Source organism: Protopterus annectens, chromosome 2.part1, assembly GCF_019279795.1.
Source record: "Protopterus annectens isolate FY-2018-M chromosome 2.part1, PAN1.0, whole genome shotgun sequence".
Classification (NCBI taxonomy): domain Eukaryota; kingdom Metazoa; phylum Chordata; order Ceratodontiformes; family Protopteridae; genus Protopterus; species Protopterus annectens.
Genome location: NC_056729.1, coordinates 1,215,594,024 through 1,215,619,115, shown reverse-complemented (window position 1 = coordinate 1,215,619,115; position 25,092 = coordinate 1,215,594,024). Strand labels below are relative to the sequence as shown.

Below are 25,092 nucleotides of genomic sequence, written 5' to 3'. Positions count from 1 at the left end.
TTCCTCTCATCTCAAGTGTCCAACCAAATCACAAAGCCAGAATCACTGCCAAACATATTTGGCTGAGCACTGCCAGCATCACTGTAAAAATAGCAGCAGCACTTATCTCCTCTTGCCATTCCTCTCATCTTAAGTATCCACATAAATTCCAAAACCAGAAATACTTTCAAACATATCTGGTCAATCACTGCATGAATTATGTAAAAATAGCTACAACACTTAACTCACAACACCATTCCTCTCATCTATGCCTGGAATTCTGCAAAAAAAGTCCCTGGTTTTAACTGACTGTAAACAAAAAAAAAAAAAAAAAAAAAACCTTGCTTCAGGAGGCTTTGCACCTACATTTGAATGTTGTAAGGTCTCAGTTTCCTTGACATTGCAAATTATAAGGTAAACATAGGGTGACAAATATCAAGTGGGCTGGCCCCCTGAAGCATACAATGTGCCATGGATGCATTTTCTTTTGGTAAGGGCATTTTATAAACATGTTGAAAAGAGCTTCTGCCCTGTTTGAAGCTTACATGCATTCACTAATGTTTGGTAGGCTGGATTTTTAAGTACTTACTTCTTGTCATCTCCATTTGAACTCATGTTACATTTTTCAGAACTTTTCTATTTCAGTAAAAAAAAAAAACTCAAACAAGAAACTAAACATCTTTTCTTAATCCAAAAACAGGAATGCAGGCAAGAGGGCTTGAGGCACACACACAGTAGTAGTTTCCAAAGTTTATTCTTCAGACTTTACTTCAAACAAACAATAAAAACAATAAAAAACAGTAACCATAAAGTGCTTTTAGTCTCATCCCTCAGTGAGACTTCATCAGACAGTTGCAACAAGAATGTTTCAAACAGTAAATACAAATTCAAACCACATCAACTTCCTCCAAGCAAAAGACAAGCCCGCCCCCAAGGTAAGCAGGAAATAACAATTAACCCATTGTATGTTTCTGTAAAAATCTGTTTTCTTGTAAAAATATGTGTGTAGTAAATATATTTGTATATGTGTAAATATAAATATAGCTCATCAGTTCGCAAACACTCTTAAAAGACCTTTTAAAAGTGTATTCAGAAATATTTAAAACCCATTCTAACATTAAAACCAATAGTTAAGATGACAGTAAAAAGTGAGAACTCAAGAATGAAGTGTAAAATTGAAAACAGTATAAAATAAAATACTTTACCACTGTGTGAAAAAGTATTAAAATCTTAAATAACTTTCAGTAGTAGTTAATAATGAAAGTTCTAAAAAGTACGATGAAAAATATAATAAAACACTTAACATTAGCCCCATGTTGTCTGAATTTAAAACCATCAAGCTGAAAAGCTATAAAGACTGGAGCAAAGAAAACAATCCTGTAAAAGACGTCCGGTGAATATGATAAAGGGTGGAGTAAGAGTGTACACATTCACATAAACAACTCTAAATGCAGATACATTCATTTATAGATAACAACTAAGTGAATGTGAAAACCCATGTGTATGTATAAACATGTTTATACATAACTAAGCAAATAAATATTTAACTATTTAGATAAATGTTTAACACACCCTATTTAAGCAAAAATATGAAACCTTTCTTGCAGGCTGAAGTGAATAAGGTATGTATTCACCTTATTAAACTCTTTAGTATAAGGATGCAAGATATGGAATAAACTTCATTCAGTCCTGGCGGGTAGCAGGCCCTAGTACGAAGTTGCCATATTAATTCCAGTTTTTCTAGGAATAATGAACTAGGGCCACCCCTTCCAACACACATAACCTGGTCAATCACTCTACATTTAAAAGAGTATAATGGAAAAGCACTCATGTCTAGCCACAGCATTTTCCTGCTTTGATGTTCTAATGCTGTAAAGGTGTTCGTAAACCCTTTCTTTTAGTTTCCTGTCCAATCTCCCAATATAAAAAGCTGGGCAGGCTTGGCATTGAGCCAAACAGACTATACTTTTAGTATTACAGTCAAATTTTCCTTTTGACGCATAGAGCACTCCTCTGATCGAGAAAATGACCCCAATCTCCATAAAGGGGCATTGGGGGCACATGCTGCACTTTATCATCCCTTTCCTCTTGCTTCCTAAACTGTCTTCCTTCCTAGTCTGTAATAAGCTTTTTAAATTCCTGCCGCATCTAAAAACTAATGTGTGTGTGTGTGTGGGGGGGGGGGGGGTCCTTCAATTTAGCATGTAAATTGTGATCAAGGACAATTAAATCCCTGTTCTTATTAATGATGTCTTTGATATAAACTATTCCTACTAAAAGTAGTAATAAAAGTGGACCCTACTAAAGGGGCATCATCATGAACCATCCGAACTTGGTTGATTTCCATTTGTTCCTCGTTAATTTTAACCTCCAGGATAGGTTGGTACATGCCCCTATGCCTCTTGTTTTGTACTTCTCTTACCAGTTCCCTAACCATAGGTAGAGGCCATCCCCTTCTTGATAAACATGTCCTGAAGTTAATTACATTCTAGTAAAAACTCCTTTTGTGTGGAAACCATCCGAGCTGCTCGTACCAGATGGCCTTTTACCACTGAACGCTTTTGGAATAGTGGATGACAACTGTCAAAATGTAAAAAAGCATTCGAGTAAGTAGCTTTCCTAAAAATACGAGCTGTATAGAAACCATTAATTAGGTTCTTTTTTAAGTCAACATCCAGGTAAGCTATTCTTTCCATGTGGAAAGTATGTGTGAACTGTAAAAAGCCAGTGGTATTATTGAGCTATGTCACTAGATTGTTAGCTTCCACCTCATCACCCTTAAACAACAAAGATATCATCCAGGTTCTTGCATAAAAGTGTAGTTGGCTTCTAATTTCAGGTACATTTAAAATAAACTCCCTTTCCCAAGAAGCCATCACTAGATTGGCAAAGCTGGCTCCACGCGGGGAGCCCACTGCTACGCTGATGGACTGGACAAATAAACTGTTGTTGAAGGTAATATAATTATTAGACAACACTGTATCCAAGAGTTCAGTGAGCAGAGAAACTAAACTTCTAAGGGCCTCCAGTTCTAGCAGTAACAGGCTAATCCATTCTACACCCTCAACGTGTGGGATGGATGTGTACAAATCTTTAACGTCTATAGGTAGGAAATTAAAGCCCTCATTAAACTGTAAATCCTGTATACTCCCTAAAAAGGACCATGAGTCCTTGCAGATCTGTTTTTGTAATTTTACATATTTCTGCAAAAAATGGTCAATATATTTGGCTAATGGGTAAGTGATGCTATTCCTGGAATCCACAAGAGGTCTCATTGGTGGGGCCGAGACACTCTTGTGAATCTTGGAGATGCCAAACACAGTTGGAATTCTAGGTGCTGGCATACATAAAAAACTGTATATATTCATGTCAATCCTTGCCTCAATAAAGTTCTTCTAAGTTAGCACGAATTCTCCCATAAGCGATATTTAACTCATTACAGGACACCTCTGTGTATGCTTCAGTCATTACCATCCTTTCCATTCTACTGACATATTCATCATTATTCATTATAACCAGTCCTCCACCCTTAGCAGGCTGCATCACCCCTCACCCGTGCCTGTTGAACCAAACTAAGTGCTAGTTATTCTTCCTTAGTAACATTGTGATCCTTCCCTTTACTTTGATTTTGTACACAAATACAATTGAATAAGTCCACTTCACAAACATGTTCAAACATTGTTAATGTCGGGTGTAGTGGGGGGCAATAGGTACTACGTACATAGAACGTATTCTCAGGTTGATGTCTAGCCCCAAACAAGTAACTAAAGTTAAGCTTTCTTGTGAATAATTTTAAGTCAATTATAGTTTCAGCAAAGGAGGCTTTGTGAGATGGAACAAAGGTTAATCCTTTCGCTAATAAATCCGCTAGCTCAATGCTCACTTTCAGTGCAGAAAAATTGAAAATTTTAAAGTCACCTTGGCTATTGTATACCAGTTCAAAGTTGTTCTCCACACTGGGTTGTTGTGGATCCGATAGTAATACCTGTTCAAGTTCCTGTAGTTCACCCTGGGAAGACCCTGCCTCAGGTTGTACCCCAAGGCTTGCGACCGAAAATTCTGCTGGTTTCCAAAGCTGTTATTATTATTCCTATACTGGTTACTAGTTTCATTCCAGCCTTGTGTAGTTTCCCTTGAGGCACCTATGGCCTGCTCACATAGGGGCGGACCCTGGCCCCTATTGCCATCTAACCCAGGGTTGACCCCGGCTTGATAACTGGTACCGTTCGTTGATCCAAAAATTCGGCCAAGGGCCTGACCAGTTTGTGATGATGGGGGGGGGTTAGGAGAAGCAGAGCCAGATGCATATGCTTCCCTGTCCCTGTTCAGTATCTTTAGTTTAGTGACTTTTAGTTTGGTAATATGTTGGTCTATACTAGTTAGGCATCTGTTATATTCAAATTTGTACCTTGAAAAATCAGCATTCCTTCTTATTTTTTCATCTCATGCAGTCGCCTCTTTTAAAAGGGCTTCAGTCATGATTCTATAGTGGTTACTCATCAAGTCCAATAATTCCAAACGGTGTCTATTGAACAACAACAACTCCTCATGGAATTGTGAACCTTGAATGAGGCCATTTGAGTATTGCCAGGACCTCAGTCCTTTAGGGAAAATACCTTCACTACTACATTCTTTAAAATATGAAATTTCTAACTGTAATTTCTTTATACTTCAACATTCCATCCAAGTTCTTCAAATCAGTGGTGATATCCATGGTAGAGTTCTGTGTCACCTTGCTTCAGGAGGCTTTGCACCTACATTTGAATGTTGTGAAGTCTCAGTTTCCTTGACATTGCAAATTATAAGGTAAAAATAGGGTGACAAATATCAAGTGAGCTAGCCCCCTGAAGCATACAATGTGCCATGAGTGCATTTTCTTTTGGTAAGGGCATTTTATTAACATGCTGAAAAGAGCTTCTGCCCTGTTTGAAGCTTACATGCATTCACTAAAGTTTGGTAGGCTGGATTTTTAAGTACTTGCTTCTTGTCATTTCCATTTGAACTCATGTCACATTTTTTCAGAACGTTTCTATTTCAGTAAAAAAACTCAAACAAGAAACTAAACATCTTTTCTTAATCCTCGTACCCGTTTTCACATATAACAGACAGACAAACTATGTATACTTTCAAAAAATAAAGTTTTCCCCACCAAATAACAGCGGTTACCCAAACTGATAAATGTATCCACAGAATTTACCTATTCTAAAATTGAGGTTGCCCATGCTAAAGCACTCCTTCTCAAACCGATTGTTCTCTTATCTCTATCCCCCTCCCGAATGTGAAAAAATTATTTGAAAGTTTCAGTAAACAACTTTTACTGCTAAGAAACTGTGCAGTGGTAGCCTTTAAATAAATAAATGGTGCACTGCTCCATTAAATGTATTGAAGTATTAAGGCTGCAAGGGAGGCAATTATTTGTCTTATTCACGTTTCAATATTTCCAACTTCATTTGTTTTTTTCACTGAACTGCTTTGCTAGTGTGCCTTTAAATGTTAATTACACTTTGCTGAGGGAAATATACAAACTACAGAGTGCTCAAAGTTATATCATTAATTGCTTGCACCTACACACAGCTCATCTCCAAGTAAAAGCATCTGGCAATAAAAAGAGCCAGTAACTTTCCAGCAGCATGAACGAATATTTCTAAATTTCACTTGAAATACATTCTACACACTTCTCATGTTTACTTGCTTGTACCTGTAGACTACATATCTCCCACTTGACAGCATTTGCTAATGGAAGAAAATAGCTAATGATTTAGCAAGTACCAAAAAAAATAATTGTCCATTATTTTCCTCACTGTATTACTTTTAAACCAGTTTACTTAAAGAAACCTACCTACAGCTTAGCCATGTCTCTGGTGTACAGAGATAAAGCACTAACTATGGTCCTGTTGATCCGGATTTGATTAGAAGCTTGGGTGACTGATGGAGAGGCAGGGGAATGAGCATCCCCATCCTAGGTAGTAGGGTGTTCACTAATTATGCTTCCTTAGGGGAGGAGTGGTTCAAAGGGTAGCGTTGCCATAGGATGAATACAGTGTGGAGGTGGGGAAGTGAGTGGGTAGGGCATCTGAAAAAAAAAACAAAAACAACGGATGAAGTAGGGACAGTTGAGCCCCAGGACTCCTTTAGGATCCATGGCTGGCCCCAGTGATACCAGAGTAAGCATGGCTGGGCTAGGAGAGAAACTGACAGACCCAGCAGGGACAAAAAAAAAAAAAAACAACTTGTCTATAGCTAAACCAAGGTCATTAATCCAGACATCCACCCCTGTGAAAATGGAAAATTAACTTAATGCTACATATATTGTCATCAATAAACTTTTACATCTCCACCCCAGCAGCCCAAGATCACCGCATGGTATTAACTTTATCTTGCTTCTTGATTTAATATCTTTAGCACACAGATAAGTCATTGGTAATACTCTCTCATAATTCACATTTAAAATAAATTAATGCACCTTATATAAAACTGCTTTACATGTAATTTATATCATGATTTTATAAAAATATTTCTAAAACTATTTTAGTTACAGTTACATCTTCAGTCTATTCAGTGTCCTCCTAAATACTGATGACAAAGTTGAGCACATGCTTTACAGTTTTACTCAGTCAACAAAGTTCCAATCATTCACAAACACTACTTCTTCCAAAGCCATATTTCACATGTCTAATCATATATCTAATGGGAAAGATCCTTTAATGTCTCCCATTTACTCACTAATTTCACAATTTTGCTTGCAATCAACATATCCCAAACAATCACCTCAGGTTCAAATCCGAAGTATTCTTGATTCCTCTAGTCAGCTCCTGTGCTTTTTTTCTGTCACTCAAGGATTTTCCTTTGGAGCAATGGAAAATGCTTCATTTGCAAAGTCTCTCTACTGGCCTTATTACTGTCAGAAGAAGAAGCACAGCCCCCCCCCCCCTACACACACACACACACACACACACACACACACACACACACATGCTGGCTGAATTTTCTTGCTTCCCCTTTTCTAGTTAATTTTGTGTTATTTTTTCTAGATTTTTTTTCTTTTTTTCTTGTGCAGGCATCCAGACAGCATAATTACATGGAAGTAATTGAACTGTATCCAATTTGACTGCTTTTAACTGCAGTTTTTCACTTTGGAGAGCTCTAATAAAATGGTGGATTAGTATACAACCATCTTGGAAGTTTACTTTAGTACATTTTAAGTAATCACACAGGCACACACTCACACTAAAAGAAAAGAAAAACATAGTAATGTTTTTCATTTTCATACACCATACATACGCTTTCTTTTTAACAGTCACTTAACATTAAATTGCTCAATTCCTGCCTTCTTTTAAACCTTACTCTTCCTCCTCATCCTGAACATTATTCTGCAAGTTCTGCTCCCACATATGTTCCATGCCTTTTCTTAACATCCCACAGTCAGTTCTTTTGTTTACTTTACAATACTCAGTACTTACACGTTATGGTGGGTTTAGATTTTGATTTTCATTTTCTAGTAACTTTTTTTTTTGAGCAACTGACAGAATTACACTTTGCAAGGCCTAACTATGCCTGTGCAATTCCGACTGGAAATATCTTTTTCTGAGAAAAATAATTTTTGTTCTCCTTTCATAATAATAATACACTAACTAAATGGGTCAAATGTGTATTAAGCTTGCCAGCCTGAGAAAAATGCATAATGTGTACGCCTGTAGGAAAAATGAGCACCAGAATGGCTACATAACATTACTGTCGGTAACTAGCAATACAAGACCATATGTGTCTGAAAAAAATATATATTACAGAACATTCAGATTTTACTTTGCTGGTGATCCCAGGTTGAACACATTTACACATTTTAATTTTAAAGTAATATACTTTACTGAACACAAGTCTAAATTGGATCGGGTGGGGGGTCATAATTTCAGTGACAAAGAAATCTCTGTTCAACAAAAATACAGTTTTACTAATAATGCAATGACAATTCACTAAAGCAGCATTACAGACCACTGCTGTAGTCTTCACCCAGAGAAGACACTCAACATAACATCCACAATGGAAACTTCAAAATGTCACTCTGAAAAAAAAATAATGGCATATGGACTCCTGCAGCTAGGTTGTATATATAAATGGTTATCGCCAGTCCTCCTTTCAGATGTCACTAAGAAACTTTCAGACAGTAACAAAAAGGCTTTCACTACAAAATACATCCACAAATGCTAATACATTCTTACAGATTTTGTCGCTGCATGATGCTGATTTTAACTTTGCTGCTTTAGTTGCTATAAATTGAGACATTTTTTGCTATGACATATTGCAAGAGAAAACAACATATTTTACTGTTAAAATAAGTAGGATTTTTACTTATAATGCAATGTCAACTCATCAAAAATATTACAAGTGTCAAGAGTGATCTGCATACTGAGCAGAAGTTTAACAACAGCCACAATGGAAAATTAAACTAATGCAAAATGTCAGGCTGTGATAGTGAAGGTGCATGGATACCTGTACCTACAACCCATGTATAAGGTCATACTTCAGTTTCCCCTTTGAGATATCATTACAAATTTTTCAAGCACTACCCAGGTACTTTGCTTGAAAAATATACCTAAATGTGGTTACTTTACCCCTGGGGATTTTCAATATAGCACAAACAAGAACTTGCTCTAACAATTTTATCTTCTTCAAAACAACTACATTTGAACTACAGCAAGCTAAAATGAAAAAAGCAATATATATTTTGGAGAAACATATATGATTTTTAATTACAGTGTTAGATGATTGTACATTAGGAGCTGCCACTGAATCCCACACTGACACGAATGTTCTCAAGGAGGGGCTGACACAAACAACTGGTGTCCAAGCCATGAACTAAAACTAAATGCCAAGAAATGCATAATAGTATCCTTTGGGAAGTCATCCATCCTTGGTAACTATCCAATTGACAACACACCACTTAGAGCTGACCCAGTAGTCAGGGACCTAGGGACACACAAATTAGTAATCTAGCCTTTGACCATCATGTGTCTACAGTAGTGAGGAAACATTCTATGTTGCAAAACTTATAAATAAAGGTATGGCATCCAAGTCCAAGGAAGTCATTGTTCCACTGTATTTGACATTCATCAGACCCATCGAGTAAAATGTCCCCTTTGGTATGTACCTAACTAGGCATATCCAACAACTAGAATGTCCACAGAGGTTCATCACTAAAAGAATACAGGGTATAAGTAAAATGTCCTATGCAGACCACCTCAAGGCCCTATATCTGTATGGTGTCCTACAGGCGTTTGAGGGGAGAGCTATGCCTGGCATAGAGGGCATTGTCAGACCCCACTCTGATGGACCTCCTGCATATCCACAAAACAAACAGCACCAGAATTACCCATTCTAAAGACTTAAACCTTGTCTGTGATATAAACAGCACCTGCTAGAGAGACAAGTATATATCCCAGAGACTACCCCATCCATGTGAAGCAGAGTTCCTCCCTAACCCAATTCAAGTGCAACATGGGCAACTGGATGGGGAACAGGAAAATTCATCCGTGGTTTGGAACCTATGTCTCTAATGGACACAGGCAACCTGTAACTGATTCATCTCCCAACCCCCTTCTTACATTTATCTAGGGTATCAGAACTAGTCAGAGATTTGGGATGCATGGTTAGGCTTAAAAAGGTCCTTATGGTCATTAGCCTAGTAAACACCTATGAACCTATAAGAAAGAAGTATTGTATACCATTAATCTGTTCTTTAAACTGAGCATACATTCAGCAAAACTAACACAATATAAATGGAATATAATGCAAAATTTCAGATGTAGTCTGGAAGACATATCAACCAATACATCTGGAACTCATATATAAAAGGCCATATCCCAGTCTTCCTTTGAGATTTCATTACAAAATATTTGGATGCTAACAGGGAATTTGGTCACAGTACACACCTAGCACTGCTAATCTATCCTCAAGGATTTCATTGTTGTGCAGAGAACTTGATACCATCACATTAGCAGCTCCAAGATGCTCCATTTTAGCTATAGCATGCTGCGCATAAACATGTACTGGACTGTTACTTCTTATGAGATGACAGCTCAGTAAAGAGGCACTAGAGACCACCATTGTGTGTTATACTGTCTGCTGACAGTAGCAGAGAAGGCATATAAACAAATGCATTTGAAACCTGTGTATAAAAGAGAGCGCGCTCCGTTTTTTTAATTTGATTATGAAATGTTCGCAAAGTAACAACATTGTTCACCTACAAAAATATAAATAAGACTGTTAGAACTATCTCACTTATTTAGCTGCTTGAAATTGTCACTGTAACCACATCATGTTACACGTAATTTACATCTTTTTTTCTTGTGAAATTTGAGATTTTTACATCTGATGTAACAACACCCAAGTACAAAGGCATTCCAAACTACTACTGCATTCTGCATATAGAGCACTGACTCAACACAATGACAGAAAAGAGAGCAGACTGCAGAATGGCACACTGTGGCAGTAAAGGCATATGAACAAATGTTATTTGTAACTTACGTATGAAAGTCTGTAACTTGGTCCCCCTTTGAGATTTCATTACAAAACTTCATATAGCAACAACAGGGTGTTCAACTATAAAATACAATTAAGACTACCATTCTACCCTCAGGAAAGTACTGCAGCTCAACTTTAAATATGACTCCACCACTTTAACTTCTTGAAAGCCCAATACTTTAGTCAAGGAATATACAAATAAAACAAATATGGTGAATACAAAAGATTTTTACTTCTAATGTACTGAGAACTCAGTGCACATATTTCAGGATATCACTTTCTTACAGTCTTCTGATCAAATAACCTCTCACTGGAAACTTGGTATAATGCTAAACTATGACAACAAGCTACACCCAAAACAGATTTAACTGTACATAAGAGGCCATTTATAAGTTTACCCACAGTAGTCTGTTTCAATAAAAATCAGGAAATTCAAGGACATTCACTAAATCATAACTTTTACTAGAGTAGAAGGAACTAGTGTTTCAGATAAACAGATTTCAAGGTACATAAAAATGTGAAAAAGTACCTTGTTTTACTCTAATGTCAATCTATCACAGAGAATTTCACTGCATTTTAATCCTGATTTACATGGCAGCACACAGCTTTTTTAGTACATGGAGTTTAGATTCCATATTACTAGCAGTAACAGAAATGCTGACTTGCCCTGTAACATTTTTCTTTCTTTCTGGTGTACGAGAACTTAGTGCACATATATAATGGGCATTATTTTCATCCAGCTGTTTCAGCAGATGTTAAACAACCCCACTGGAAACCAGATATGATGCCAGCCTGGGAAAGCAGAATTTCTCTGAACACTGGATCTGCTTACCCTCCAAAACAGTTCATATATTGCTTCATAGGAAGTTACAAGCCTTGCAGTCCATACGGCCACTGATGAGCCTAGCTAAAATTCCCAGTTACCCCCTGCCCAAGCACTCTCTGGCTAAGTGACTTGCTCAAGGTCACACAGTATGCAAATAAGGGCTGAAGGAATAAAATCCTGTACCACAGGAATGACAACTCACATCCTTAATCCTCTACACCATCTGTCAGACAGGTTCATCTGAAACATTTCCTACAAATTTAAGGCAATACTAATATATTTGGGATTAAAACACACTTAATACCATTCTATAACAATTATTTTACTGTATTTTAATCCTGATTTTTATTGCAATACACTAACTTTGTCAGTTAATGTAGTTTAGATGCCACACTATATAAAGTAACAAATGTTGCCCTTTCTGGTGAAAATAAATGATTTCCAATTCTCAAGTAATAAGAATTAAGTGCACAAATACTCGGTATTAGCTGATATAAAATATCTAGAAAGATTTTGCAATGTATTTCGGACAATAAGTATGGAGATTAAGCTATGAAATGTAGTTACCAGTGAAGTTGTGCTTTAAATGTGCACACAGAATTTCTGAAAGCCAAGTTGTTACAAGTTCTATAATACCTCCCTGTTTTTTTATTTCTGCATCAACATTTGAAATGCTGGGAAACAATGCTTTCTAGTGCAAGAAAAAAAGTGGTTCACTCTTTATTCTTTTTCTTCTCAGATATAAAAGCAAAATATGACTAGGTGCGCTCACATGTAAGAAAAAGTAAAAATGTTCATGGTTGTTGTGAACTTAATGCAAAGACATCTGCATTAGTAAGGCTACAAAATTTTATGATACAGTAAAAACCCAAAACAAAAAAACACACCTTTGAGAAATACAATTACCACTAGCTTTAGCGCCTTTTGCATGCACAACATCCAGTGGAATATGCCCCTTCTAAGGATATATACTATCTTGAAGTTACATAAATATAATGGCCATACTGCTCTGAGAGTAAGACCCATCACTGCAAAATCAACAATGATCATGTAACTGCAAAAGATGTCCACAGTATGTAAATTAAGTATGCCTCACTTTGGGAAAAAAAAGACAACCAAAATAAAATATTTCAACTTCTTGCTACAAGACCCAAACTGTCCACCAAGTCATATCAATAACCATGCAAAAATACTCAAATCACTGCTGTGTGCTTTCACATACAATAAATCTCCTCAACCCTACTTCTAAACACAATCATATTCTGCAGACACATCAGATAGTTGCTTAGGAGAAAAGTGAAAAATTAGGGAAGACAGTAAAAGTACCTCAACCTACTGGTCTTGCAAGACACATCTACACTGTCCTCTCAACAAGCCGAATAACTGTTTCTTTGTGGATAACTGTCCTCTGCTTTCAGACACAGTTTGACCCTCGAAATAAAGGTAGATGCTTTGTGTGCACATCTCTAATGTGTGACTGTGAAGAAAATGAAGGACAGGGCCCTCGGTAATGAATTTCACCTTGTTGCTCACAGACCCACACTGCTCCCAGACTAGCCGTATCACTTATTCAATATTGCTTTAACTCACAGCATGCCTCCCTATGCATTCAAATGATAACTACATTATGTGTAGACCACTGATGTGAGGAATATGGAGAAAGTGAAAGAACACAATGAAACACTAATTCATCTCAAAGTGGTTGTCCTCATGTAGTCACAGTAACACTCACTATACCTTGATCACCTAATTGACATTGGCTTTCAGGCAGAGACTACTTTCCAAGGAAGTAATTCTTGGTGATCATCTGCAAAGTGTGATCACTGAAAGCATTAGAAATAATAGCCACAGTACTGTTATTTCAGCATGTTCTACAGCTACCCACAACTGCTAAAATAAAAAAAACAAGAAAGAAATGAAAACAAGACTTAATTGTGCTGCAGGCAGTGTGAATTGTTGTTGACACTGCAAACAGAAACATCTTATTCTTTAAAGCACTGTTAAAAAATAAACGCCTGCAAGTGAAAATGGTCCTGGAAAAATGGTGCACCTAATCCTCGCAGCATTCTCTACACAAACGACTAGAGGCTGCCTAGTAAGACAGACATGTTATTCTAAGCAGTCCATTTGAGGTGCTTAGGGTGCATAATAATACAACATAGGTTGGCTACCTATGTCATTTTACTGTGCAAGTTCGACAGGTGAGCTTTCATACTAAGAAATATCATGACCTTTTACACCTATAATCTATGTCCCATTTAACTTACTAGGACATTATGGGACAATTATCTGTCAGGCACAATTAATGTGATAACTACCATGCTAGTGTGCTGGACAAGAGGAAAACATCTTTTTTCATTGTTTTGAACCAATATTAAAATAAAGTACAATAAAACTGAGACATGTTGGCACTCATAATGATGTTCTTTTCCCTATGTGGTGAGATAAGTCAGCACCTATTATGAACATGTTAATGCCCACCATTAATGCAAAAATTCCTCCCCCATCCTCTACCTACAACCACCACCTTCCCTGAAAAATAAATAGGGTTCTGCAAACCACTAGGATCAGCAATGTACATCTAGGACAGCCAAAGTAATACGTTTCTCAGTTGAGCACACCTGAAAAATGGAAAAAAATATATATTCACCCACCATATTACCCACTACCCAATACCCCTTATGCCTTAGTGGCAAAAAAACAAATTCTGTATTTGCCACCTCTAAAATGAACAACAGTAGTAAAACAACACAAATTCCCACTACTGCACTTACACACAGTAATGTTCAAAATAACTGATTGGTGCATCTTTCTCTGCTAAAAAGACATTTTTTTTCTTTTCGAAATAGATAAAAGATATAGTCCACTGTTTTCTCTCATAACTCATCCACTGCATACCAATATCCCTCATACTTACTGCTCAAAACCAGCAACACAACTCTTCCCTATACCAGATGTAATCAATCCTCTTTGTCTAGCAGAAAGTTGCTTACACATAATTTATAATATTTTTATCAATTATAATCTAGGGATTTTGCAATATGAGCATGACTTCACTATTTCTTAACATTATAAGCCCACATCTTAAATATAACAACTAGAGATGCCTTGTTCATGAACTATACTTCTACCACTGTGCAATTCCACTACAAAATTTTAAAGGTAACTTCACCACCACTTTTTAAGCTTGAAATGTGAACAGTTACTCTATTTCAACACTACAACCTCTTTATAAGCATTCTGATGGTCTTGTCACAGAATGTTACAAGAAAAGTTAAAACTGCATTTAAAGGGAACATTTCCTTATAACTTTCCTAAAGTTCGACATTTTTACAGAAGCTTTGTAAAATGCTGTCTACGCTGCCTCATCTTATTAATACTTGTACTGTTCTTGTTTATTTCTATCCTAAAGTATGGCTTCAGACAGGAAACCATTCTAGACAGTGACTACGATATCAGCATTTAAGATAAAACTACAAAATGATACTTCAGACTTTACAACACAGACCCAAAAGAAAAGTACGGTGAAAGTACATTTTTATCCCCTTCTCAACTTTGAGGGACCACAACTAATGGCTAAAGTAGTACTTGCATCTATTTGTACCATTCATTCAGCATGGGCAGGAGGTGGGCATCCCCAGACTAGGTCATAGTTGGGTGGTCCTGTAGAATGACCTACTCAAAGATTAGCTGTAGGCTAAAACACAGCAGTCTGGAAGGGGAGGAGGTATGAGTGAACCCCCCCCCCCCCAGCCTCTTCCTCGACTCAACAGGAAAGTTACTCCCCCACCACAAAGTAAGACAAATTGGTCAACATAGGTTTAGGTGTCATCAGTGCCACACATCTAGCAGCCTCCCTCCCTCAAGGATTATTAAGCAGACGTTGGTCACTCAAGGTCACACTCCATCCTCCTACACCTAATCTCTCAGTATATGCTGAAAATTTTATCTCAAAATATTATCAGCTACTTAAGTTATGAGTTGGCATTTAATCCGGCAAACACTTTCTAACAAAAGATCAACATTTTTATACCAACTAGGGAAAATGCACTCCACAGCAATTCACAGACTTCAAGATGTAGATTCTTTATGATAAGTACTCTGAAAGTGTGGACCAAAGCATAATTATTAGCCAAAAGTATGACTGTTTAAAGCAGTGAACACTTCCTTGTAACACTACTGAAGTTCAATATTTCTGCATGAAGTTCACAAAATTCCACCTCTGAGACCTCACCTAACAGAAATGCAAAGTCCAAGCCCATTTCCACGTGAAAGTGTGATTTTAGATAAGAAATAAGTACAAAATCTCCCCTTAATGACCAACTGCACAATGACATTTCAGACTTCATTACGAAAACCAACTAAGATTATCTTTTCCCTGTTAACAATTGAAAACCTAAGTTTGTCTAAGGTGACACCCACCACCCGAATTCACCTTCAGTGCTCATTTTCCAGGGCCACTATTCCAGTCTCCTGAATCTCATGTTTAGTACTCATCCTTTAAAATGTGGTGAAGTGCTGGTCTTAGGACCATGCTGGATGTGTCTGTCGGTGGGGTAAGTCTAGGAGACGGATACAACTCTGTAAGTGTGCAGGGGTAAGATCATTTAGTTTAACATACAAGGGAAGTCGGTTCCAATGGTGGGCAGGATATGGGTAATAAATTTGTCTCACCAGCAATATTTTATTTATGCTGTCAGTGATTAAAGTCTCTAGTCCTACTACTACTAGTGGAGCCAAGATACAGGAGATCAAGCAGGACAGAGTCCCTAACAGTAAGAAAGCAAGGCATACATCACCGTGCAAGAGCCTATAAGAAACAAAGGCAAACTTCAAGCATTGCCTGGTAGCTCTGGGACTTTAGACCAACAGTTTTCTTGGTTAGAAACCTCTGGGTCCTTTCCAATTGCTTCATATGTATACAAAGGTGCATCCCGAATGTGGAGCTAAACTCAATAATTGGTCTAATTGGGGCTGTATAAAGGAGGATGATAACTTATTTTGTCCTGAATTATATGCCTTTAAATATTAGCTGTGCTAAATACGATTTTATGATTAAACCTGCTATATGGCAATCAAACGAGACAGAATCATCAAACCAGGTTCTAAGATCCATGGCTACATTACATTTTTGAAGATGGGTACCAACTATACTGTACATTCAAATTGAGAATACAGCATTTTTTTATACACCACTTTTTTTTTTTTAAGGATTAGTTCTGGTTATGAATGGGTATTGGAGAGATTCACGACAACAACATCCAGTTTGCAGTCATCTGCAAACTTGTTAACCAAATGTTATGATTCTTGATTGGAGAAAGAGATGCAGAAAATGAGGTGCCTCACTACTAAGCCCTGAGGTACACTATTATTTACCTTCAAAGTTTCTGAGGAAGTACCTGCAATCTTAACTACATGGGTTCTCCCTTTCGGCCAGCTGGACATTCATCTTGCCATGTATGGTCCACGTTTAAGGCATTTAGCTTATTTACAATTCCAACATGGAGTATTGTGTCAAATGCTTTTGACAAATCCAAATAAGTTGTAGAAAGAGAAAGATCCCTTTCTACAGCCTGTGCAACCTTCTCAAATAAGTTAAACAACTTCAGTGGGCAGAATCTTCATTTGAAAAAAACTGATGTGGGTCTAGCCCAATAAGGTTTCTGATATAAAGTTTATGAAGTTATATGGAATGTGTTTAACAGTTTTGAAAAATCATACTAATGCATCAATAGCTTCCCAGGTCAGTGGTAGGGCTGCCCTTTGTGCAATGCAGTTTGCCATACTTTGGGGAGAAATCTTGTAACTACAGGTTTGTCCATCTGAAACTCTTGAATTCAGAATTGACTGCTAGTATTTTACAGATTTTAAAAATGAAGGTTAAAAGTTTATAGTCAGAACTAGCAAGGGATGGAGAAACAAAATGTTTATATTAATTAGGACCATGTCAAGAATAAGCTCTCAAGTTAGTTTGCTTGCATGTTAGCTATCTCACAAACCAAAGGGTAAAAAGGTCATGCAGACAAACCATTCAGTAAAAATTGAAGAAAAACCCAGCCACGCTAGAGTTTCTACTGTGTAATACCTTAAATCTTCAGTAATGGAAGCCCACGGAATATATGCAAATGACCCCTTTTGGGTTTGGTTGTTAATTGGGATATTTTGCAGGTACCTTAATGTTTAGGATCATAGGAGGTTACTAGGCTATCAACCTGGAGGTCATTTCAAGCATAGCTGCTTCACCCAATGTAATAGCATAGAAATGTTAGTTAATGCCCAAGATTGCATTTAGTAATGGCTGCCCATCTCCAGGAGGGTTGTGTGAACTATTCCCGGTAAGAATTTATGGTGCCCCATCCACTCGTCCAGGTTCCTCTTGAACAGTAAAAAACAAAAAGGACCAGCATGGAGGTAAACCATTAGAATGGAATAATAATTCAAGCAAGCAACAAATGCAATTCAAAATAACGGACACGCAGAGTCAGTAAGGTAAGTTTGTAAAAATGAACACGTAAAGCAGGTTTATTATAAATCCACAAAGCTTTCAGAAAGAATCCCTTCCTCAGTGTGTACGACAACATTAAAATCAATGACTCTTATACATTCCAAAACATTGCAACCCAATCATAGAGAAGATCCAATTTAAGCTAATTAAAATTAATTATAAAGGAAAGTGTGCTCTCCACCTACCTCCTTGTACATACTATAGAGATTTGAAGTAAAAAATCAAGCTGCAACTCCACAGCCGAAATGAATATTCAAACTGTCAAAATATTTATCAATGACTTTATAAAATGCAGTCAAATGCCTCACATACAAAAATGACACACAGACCCTTCGGCCCTAGTGTGTACTACAAACATGTCTTGACGAAATGTCACAAAAATAGCATTTAAAATCCTTCAGTGCTTTACGAAGCAAAACATTACATAAAATCTGTAAATGCTATGTGACTGGTTACGCTCTTCTAGAGCTGTAAAAAGTTCCTTCAAATCTGTGCAATAATAAAGCCCTCTTCCAAAGCTCCTATCGAAACATATGAATGCTAGAAAATGTTAACGCTCTTCATAAAATAGCGCTAATAGGCACAGAACGAAATATAAAACCTGGGCTAGTGAACGCTCTGCCAGAGCTTCAGAAAAGTTCTTCGAAACTGAACAGTTGCTTCCACAATATGTAGTACAAAATACAATGCAAATACTCGTGGCGTCCCACAATAACTCGATAAACACTTTCGGTAAAACCTTCCTCAGACCATAAAAAATAGGGACTCCTTTGCTTTCTTTAATTAAAACAAATAATCAATGAGCATTAAGATAGAAGACAACGCCCTTTCTTCATTCAAGCATGGTAACAAGCTATAGTTCCGTTCATTAAGAGGCACACCTTCTCATTTACCAATAGTAGGTCTTCTTGTTTTTAAAGTTGGTTTCAATGGGATAACAGCATTCAGATCTGGAGGGCAATCTGCCCGTAGGTTAATTATCCATTTAGTTTCACTTATTTCAGTTTTATTGCAAATATCACCTCGTCTAATCCCTTCATACACTTTTTCAATAACTTTAAAGGCAAAACTATGATTCAGAAACTTAATTATATGTGCCGCTAAGGCATTATGAACATCTCCTTTACGTATATCACTTAAATGCCATAAAATCCTTCTTTTAAAGACTTGATTGGTTTTGCCAATATAGAATGAAGTACAGCTTTTGCAGGTTGCCAAATAAACTACATTCTGAGTAGTACAGGTTGCCTTACAATTGAAAATAAACTCACGATTTGTATTAGGATGTTTAAAGATGTTACTACTATCAAGCATTCACAGGCAGAACAATTTCCGCATCTAAATGTCCCTTTACGTCCAACTTGCTTTGGTCTTGGGAAACTATCTTTAGTGCATAGAAGCCTCTTAATGTTGTTCTTGTTTTTATAACCAAATTGTGGTTTGGTTCCTACAATACATCGAAGCTTTGGATCTTGAGCGAGAATAGGACAAAATTTAGAAATAATATCTTTAATTTGTTTGTTATCAGTACTATAGGTGATCATTAGACTCAAAGACTGTGATCCTTGCTGCACCATATTTGTTCCTCGGTTGGGACTAAATGTTCGATTTCTTTGAAAATGAAGATTAGTCGATTGAGTTTCTTGCTCAGAATACCCACGTGATTGTAAACGTTCTTTCAGAGCTACAGTTTCCTGCTGTAGAATTTCTTCTTGTGTGCATTTTTTATGAATTCTAGATAACTCATTCTTCATTATGTTGTTCATAATATGCCTAGGATACATACTATTCCTATGGAGATAGTGATTTCTCCAGGTAGCCTTTCTAAAAAGTGAGGTTTCTATTCCACCTTCTCCATCTAGAGTGACAGACACATCTAGGAAACTAACTTGCAGATGTGAATACTGGCTTGTCAATTTCAAAAAAGAAGTAGTTCTATTCAAATACTGTAAGAACTGTATAAATTGAAATTAATCACCTTCCCATAACAGGAAATCTACAAAACGACCACAGTATTTAACGTTATGGTACCAAGGATTAGCAGTATTAATAGTAAATTGCTTCTCCCAGCCTGACAAAACTATATTAGTGTAACTATTGATGCAGGGGGTGCCCATAGCTACTCCCCAACGCTGAAAATAAAAGGTTTGTCCATATGTAAAAAAGTTTTTAAGTACCATTTCAAGTAAGGAACAAATAAGACTTGCATTCTTATGGTTGATCATTTCTCCAAGAATATTATATATTTGGCTAGATGTGCAAAATGTCCTGCTTTGTATACAGGTAATAACAATAGGAAGTTTAAAAACAGGATTATTGAGCATAACTCCGAAATATGAAGGAAAGTGGAAACAAATGCCCTATTTAGACATATTAGGGAGATAGTTGGAAAGCACACTTTCCTTTTTAGGGTTATGGATGTTATATTTTAGAAAAAAAGAGGAGGTGATTTGAATAAAGCAACAGACATTTGTGAATATGAGTGGATTACACATTTAAATGCTGACTCAAGACCAAGTCTAAATACAGCTGTAAGTGTTAAGACTATACTGAAGAAAAAGCAAAATATTTTAAAATGTCTTAATATGTATGCATGCTTTTTTATGAGGTTGTATATAAGGTAAAAGTAATGAACTGCTGAAACCCAAAGAAGCTGGTCGTCACAAGGAATATATATAGAGAACAACAAACATGTCCAGCTCCACCACGATGTAAAGAATATAGACAAAGCAAAGTTCATCACTGGAAAAGCTTTTATTTCACAGACCAAAATAGGATAAGCGCTTTCGCGTATAAAGATATACGCTTCTTCAGATCTTAACATACAGTGGAGTTTAGCAAGTTTATATATTCAAGCAGGAACCCTCAATTATCTTCAACAGACAATTAAACCATCCCTAATTAAATCATTTTTCAATTAAACTAACAAACCTCCCTTCCAGATTGCTCAGCTTACAATCAGTATGTAGGACCTTAGTTCAATAAATGCATCTTTAAATAGTCACAAGAAACATAACATTTAAAACCAACATAAAAATTAAAAAATAAAATAAAACAAAAAATACAAAATACAAATAAAACATATAAAGACATGATCAAATATAAAATGCATGACTATTCCTTATGAAATATCCCTAATATAAATGTATAGTTCATAAAATGCAAAAATGTTAACCTACACAATAGCGAGTACTAAGTGGTATATAAGATTATATATGCAGAGTCACTTTAAATTTTAATTAATTTTAATTAGCTTAAATTGGATCTTCTCTTTGATTGGGCTGTGATTGTACTCAATTATGGGCTGGATTAGTGCCGAGTACAAGGTGGTAACAATCTCTTCTGCTTGAGGCGATGCCTTTACTATGTAGAAAGCCTTCCTTAGTACAGTAGACACATGGTGGTTTATGGGCATCAACTACAGTTAGGTTTAAAGTCCTCTGTTTCTAAAACATAGCCAAACGTGTGCTGATGAAGTCAATAAAAGAGCCGAAACATACATGTACACAGCTAGTGGGGTTTGGCATTAATGGACTGAATGTACCCTTAAAGACTTAAAAAGTAAAAAGTCAAGAGCATTCAGAAGGCATGTAGCTGAAACAGTAAGCCCTTTAATGGTCATTTAAACATACCCCAAGGATCTCCACTACAGGAGATTTAAATTATCACACAGTAAAAACCCCAGCTGAGGTTTTCTTGCAGTTTTTACTGATTTGTTTATTAACTATCAGATCCAAAGAATTTTTTATTTCAGTCCAAGAATCTCTGGGCATACCACACTTCTTGAAGTATATGTGCTCCACTTTATTGAGGGGCAGTTGAAATGTCCCAGTATAAAGTCATTTTTGGTAACAGGTAGTTCAAGTTCACTTAATAAATCTTAATTTGTCATCATGGAACATGGAGGGTGCGCTGTAGCAAGCCATATATTGATGGTTTGCCTTATTCAGGCTAAGTTAATATTCAGTGAGTTCACTTTGTGAGCCTCTGGGAATCTGTCCAGAGATTATGTGGTCTTTGACAAATATGGAAATGTCACTACAATTTCCCTTACTCCTGAATGCAGACTAAGTGCAAAACACAGGTATCGAGGGAACACTGTCTTTACACTGAAAGAATGTCTCTGTGAATACACAGGCATGTACAGTGGATATAAAAAGTGTACACACCTCTGTGGTGGTGCTGCGGTAGAGTTGTCGCCTCACAGTTAGACGTTGCCTGTTCGATTCTCAGTTAGAGCGTCTTCTGTGTAGCGACATGCGTGAATGGGTGTTCCTTCGTTGAAGGTTGTGCGTTAGGCCCGGCAAGCCAGTACGTAAAAATCTACTGCCAATAAGTAGCAAACCGGAATTCTGCTGTGGCGACCCCTAACCGGGAAAAGCCGAAAGACACAAACAAACAAACACCTCTGTTAAAATGCCAGGTTTTTGTGATATAAAAAAATGAGACCACAATAAATCATTTTCAAAACTTTTCCCGCCTTTAATGTGACCTGTAACCTGTACAATTCAAATGAAAAACAAATTTGTTAGGGGAAAAATATAAAAAAATAAAAAAACGTACAATAAGTTGGTTGCATAAGTGTGCACACCCTTAAACTACTACTTTGTTGAATTAAAATTAATTGATCATCATCACATGTCCACCATTTTAAGGAATTCCTTTTTCATCACACAGCTTTTATCTAGAAATACTATATCCAGATCCAGGGATATGTTCATTCTACTGTACTTGGCACTCATCAGGCTGATCATTGAGAATAATGTCCCTTTGGGTATGTATCTGTCCAAACACTTGTCACAAATAGAATGACCACAAAGCATTCTCATTAAAAAAAAACTCAAGGGCCTAAATCGTAAAATCTATCCCACAGCCTTTCGTTCTCAATACCATACAGGTTACTGAGAGGTGACCTATACAGCTTCAGTAGTCCCTATACTGTTAAATCTATTACGCATTCACAAGTCCAATGGCATTAAACACTTACTAAAAGGATATCAATCTCTTTTGGAAAATTAATAGAACATGTTGGAGGAACAGGTATGTACCACAGAGAATTCCACGTCTATGGAACAGTCTAATACTTTGCATAAAGTAAATTACTTATCTTACTCTATTCAAACTTAATTTGGACAAATGGATGTGTAGCCACATATTCATCACCAGTTTAGCTCCTCTGTCCCTCAAGGCTAGGGGAAACATGCAAATGTCCCAACATATCTTTGTTCAGCCCTTCTCTGGGTTACCTGTATGCAAAACAGAAGGACTAAAAACTATCATGGGAATGTAAGGCCAGCTTCTCAAGATTTATTTATTTTTATTTTATTTGTCTTTGCTTACCAGGAAAGTCCAACTGGGTAATAGCAATTTTCATTAGAGGCCCGGGGAGAAAAGCTCCATTTGTTTACATTGCATTACACTAAGTTTCAGTCAAACACAGAGCAGTTACATTTCTATTTACGTTTTTACACAAACAATAGTTATATTTCTATTTACATTTATACACAAACAGTAGTTACATTTATACATATACAGTCTAAGACTTTACAGAGGTGGAAGTTACTAAAGAAAAAGCCCATGTGGAGCTTAGTGGATTGTACAGGCAGCAGCTATGTATAAAAAATTGTTTTGTCACTTCAGTAAGAGGTTGAGAATATTATGTTTAAGGAGAGTATTTGCATAGTACTGTACAGTGAAAAGGTTTTAACCCTGTGATGAGCATGTACAGGATCAGGATTGGTTAAGATGTTGTTTAAGCAGTGGTTTAAAACTACTGAGTTTGTTGGAGAGTTTTATTTGCATGGGGATACTATTCCAGAGTTTAGCAACACATGAGTACAGCAAGTCTCCCGCATCTTTATATGACTTATTTGTAAGTAATAAGAATTTGTTACTAGAACGGAGGTCCCTTGCTAGACAGTAGGGTAATAATACATTCGTGGTGCAGGGCACTTTTCTGGACAATGAATGAGTTTGTGTGCTGTAGTCAGTTATGAATATGTTAGACAGTTGTGCAGGTCAAGTCAGTTTAATTGCTTTAAGCTAAGACAATTGTGGGTCCTATGAGGGAGACTGGTGGCAAATTTAGCTACTTTATTGTAGCAGGAGGCAAGAGTACTGTTTATGTTTGTTAGAATAGGAGCAGCATATAACCCAGTCGGTAGTAAGAAGATGGTGGCTAGAGTTTTTCTTGCAGTATCTGTAAGGAATCCACTGTTCCTACAAAGGGAGCCTAGTTTCTGGAGTGCAGATTTAATGGTGTGTAGTATATGGTGGTCATATCTGAGACTGCCATCTATCATAACGCCTAAAAGTTTACTGAGAGTAACAGTTTCAATGACAGCATTATTTACTGACTTTATGGTAACATATTACTTTTGATTTTAGCAACTTTTTGAAATGAAAAGCATTAACTTAGTTATCTTGGGGGTGAATAGGAGATTTGATTCTTTCAGCCAAGTTTCTACTGAGAAGAAAGATTTTTTGCTAATGTCTTGGAGCTTATCTGTTCAAGCCACACATATTAATGTTGAGTATCTGCATACTGAACTAAACTAGCAAGGTAAGTGGAGGTCAGTAATACATATATTAAATAGTAGTGGACCCAGGATAGAGCCCTGAGGGGACACTTGTAATAACTGGTCGAAAGGATAAGTACATGTTTGTTGCCATTTAATGGCTTGTTGCCTTCCAGATAGGTAACTAAGGACCACAACAAGGAGTACTGTGAAACTCCTATTAAGGAGAGTCGAACGAGCAGTTGCTGGTGCGTGACAGTATCAAATGCCTTTGACAAGTCTAAGAACATGGTGGACACAAGCAGACCACCCTCACTGATCAATAGCCTAGTAGGTATCTATGTACCTATATGGTATCTGTCCACTAAAAAACATAACACTGAAACAGCCAATCAGAATACAACTTACTACTAGGCAGTCAATAATTTGAACTCAAGCACCAAGTTAACCTGTCTTATAAAACAGTCACTAGCAATCTTCCAAGATGGCTCCCAAATACTGTCAAACTAAGTTGTGCCCAACTATCAAAAAAAAAAGAAAACATTTTCAAATGTTAAATAATTAAGCAACAGAGACTGGCTCTGATCTGCCTGTTGCAGAAATACAAGAATCCATTTTCTTGAATACTTGAATCGTCTCCAAGTGAAGGAAGGCTCATCATAGTGCATCACCTAATACAATTTCAGTAAAAGGTAGGAATGGAACAAGAAGACAGGTAAAGCACAAGGAACAATAAAAACTTCTCC

General features: G+C 36.8%; 1 protein-coding gene across 6 annotated transcripts in view; it reads right to left on the bottom strand.

The window, feature by feature from the left end:
* The window catches only part of LOC122794391 (CD2 associated protein), a 3,269,826-nt gene that overhangs the window by 469,487 nt on the left and 2,775,247 nt on the right, over positions 1–25,092 (bottom strand). The gene's annotated exons all lie outside the window — the stretch shown is intronic.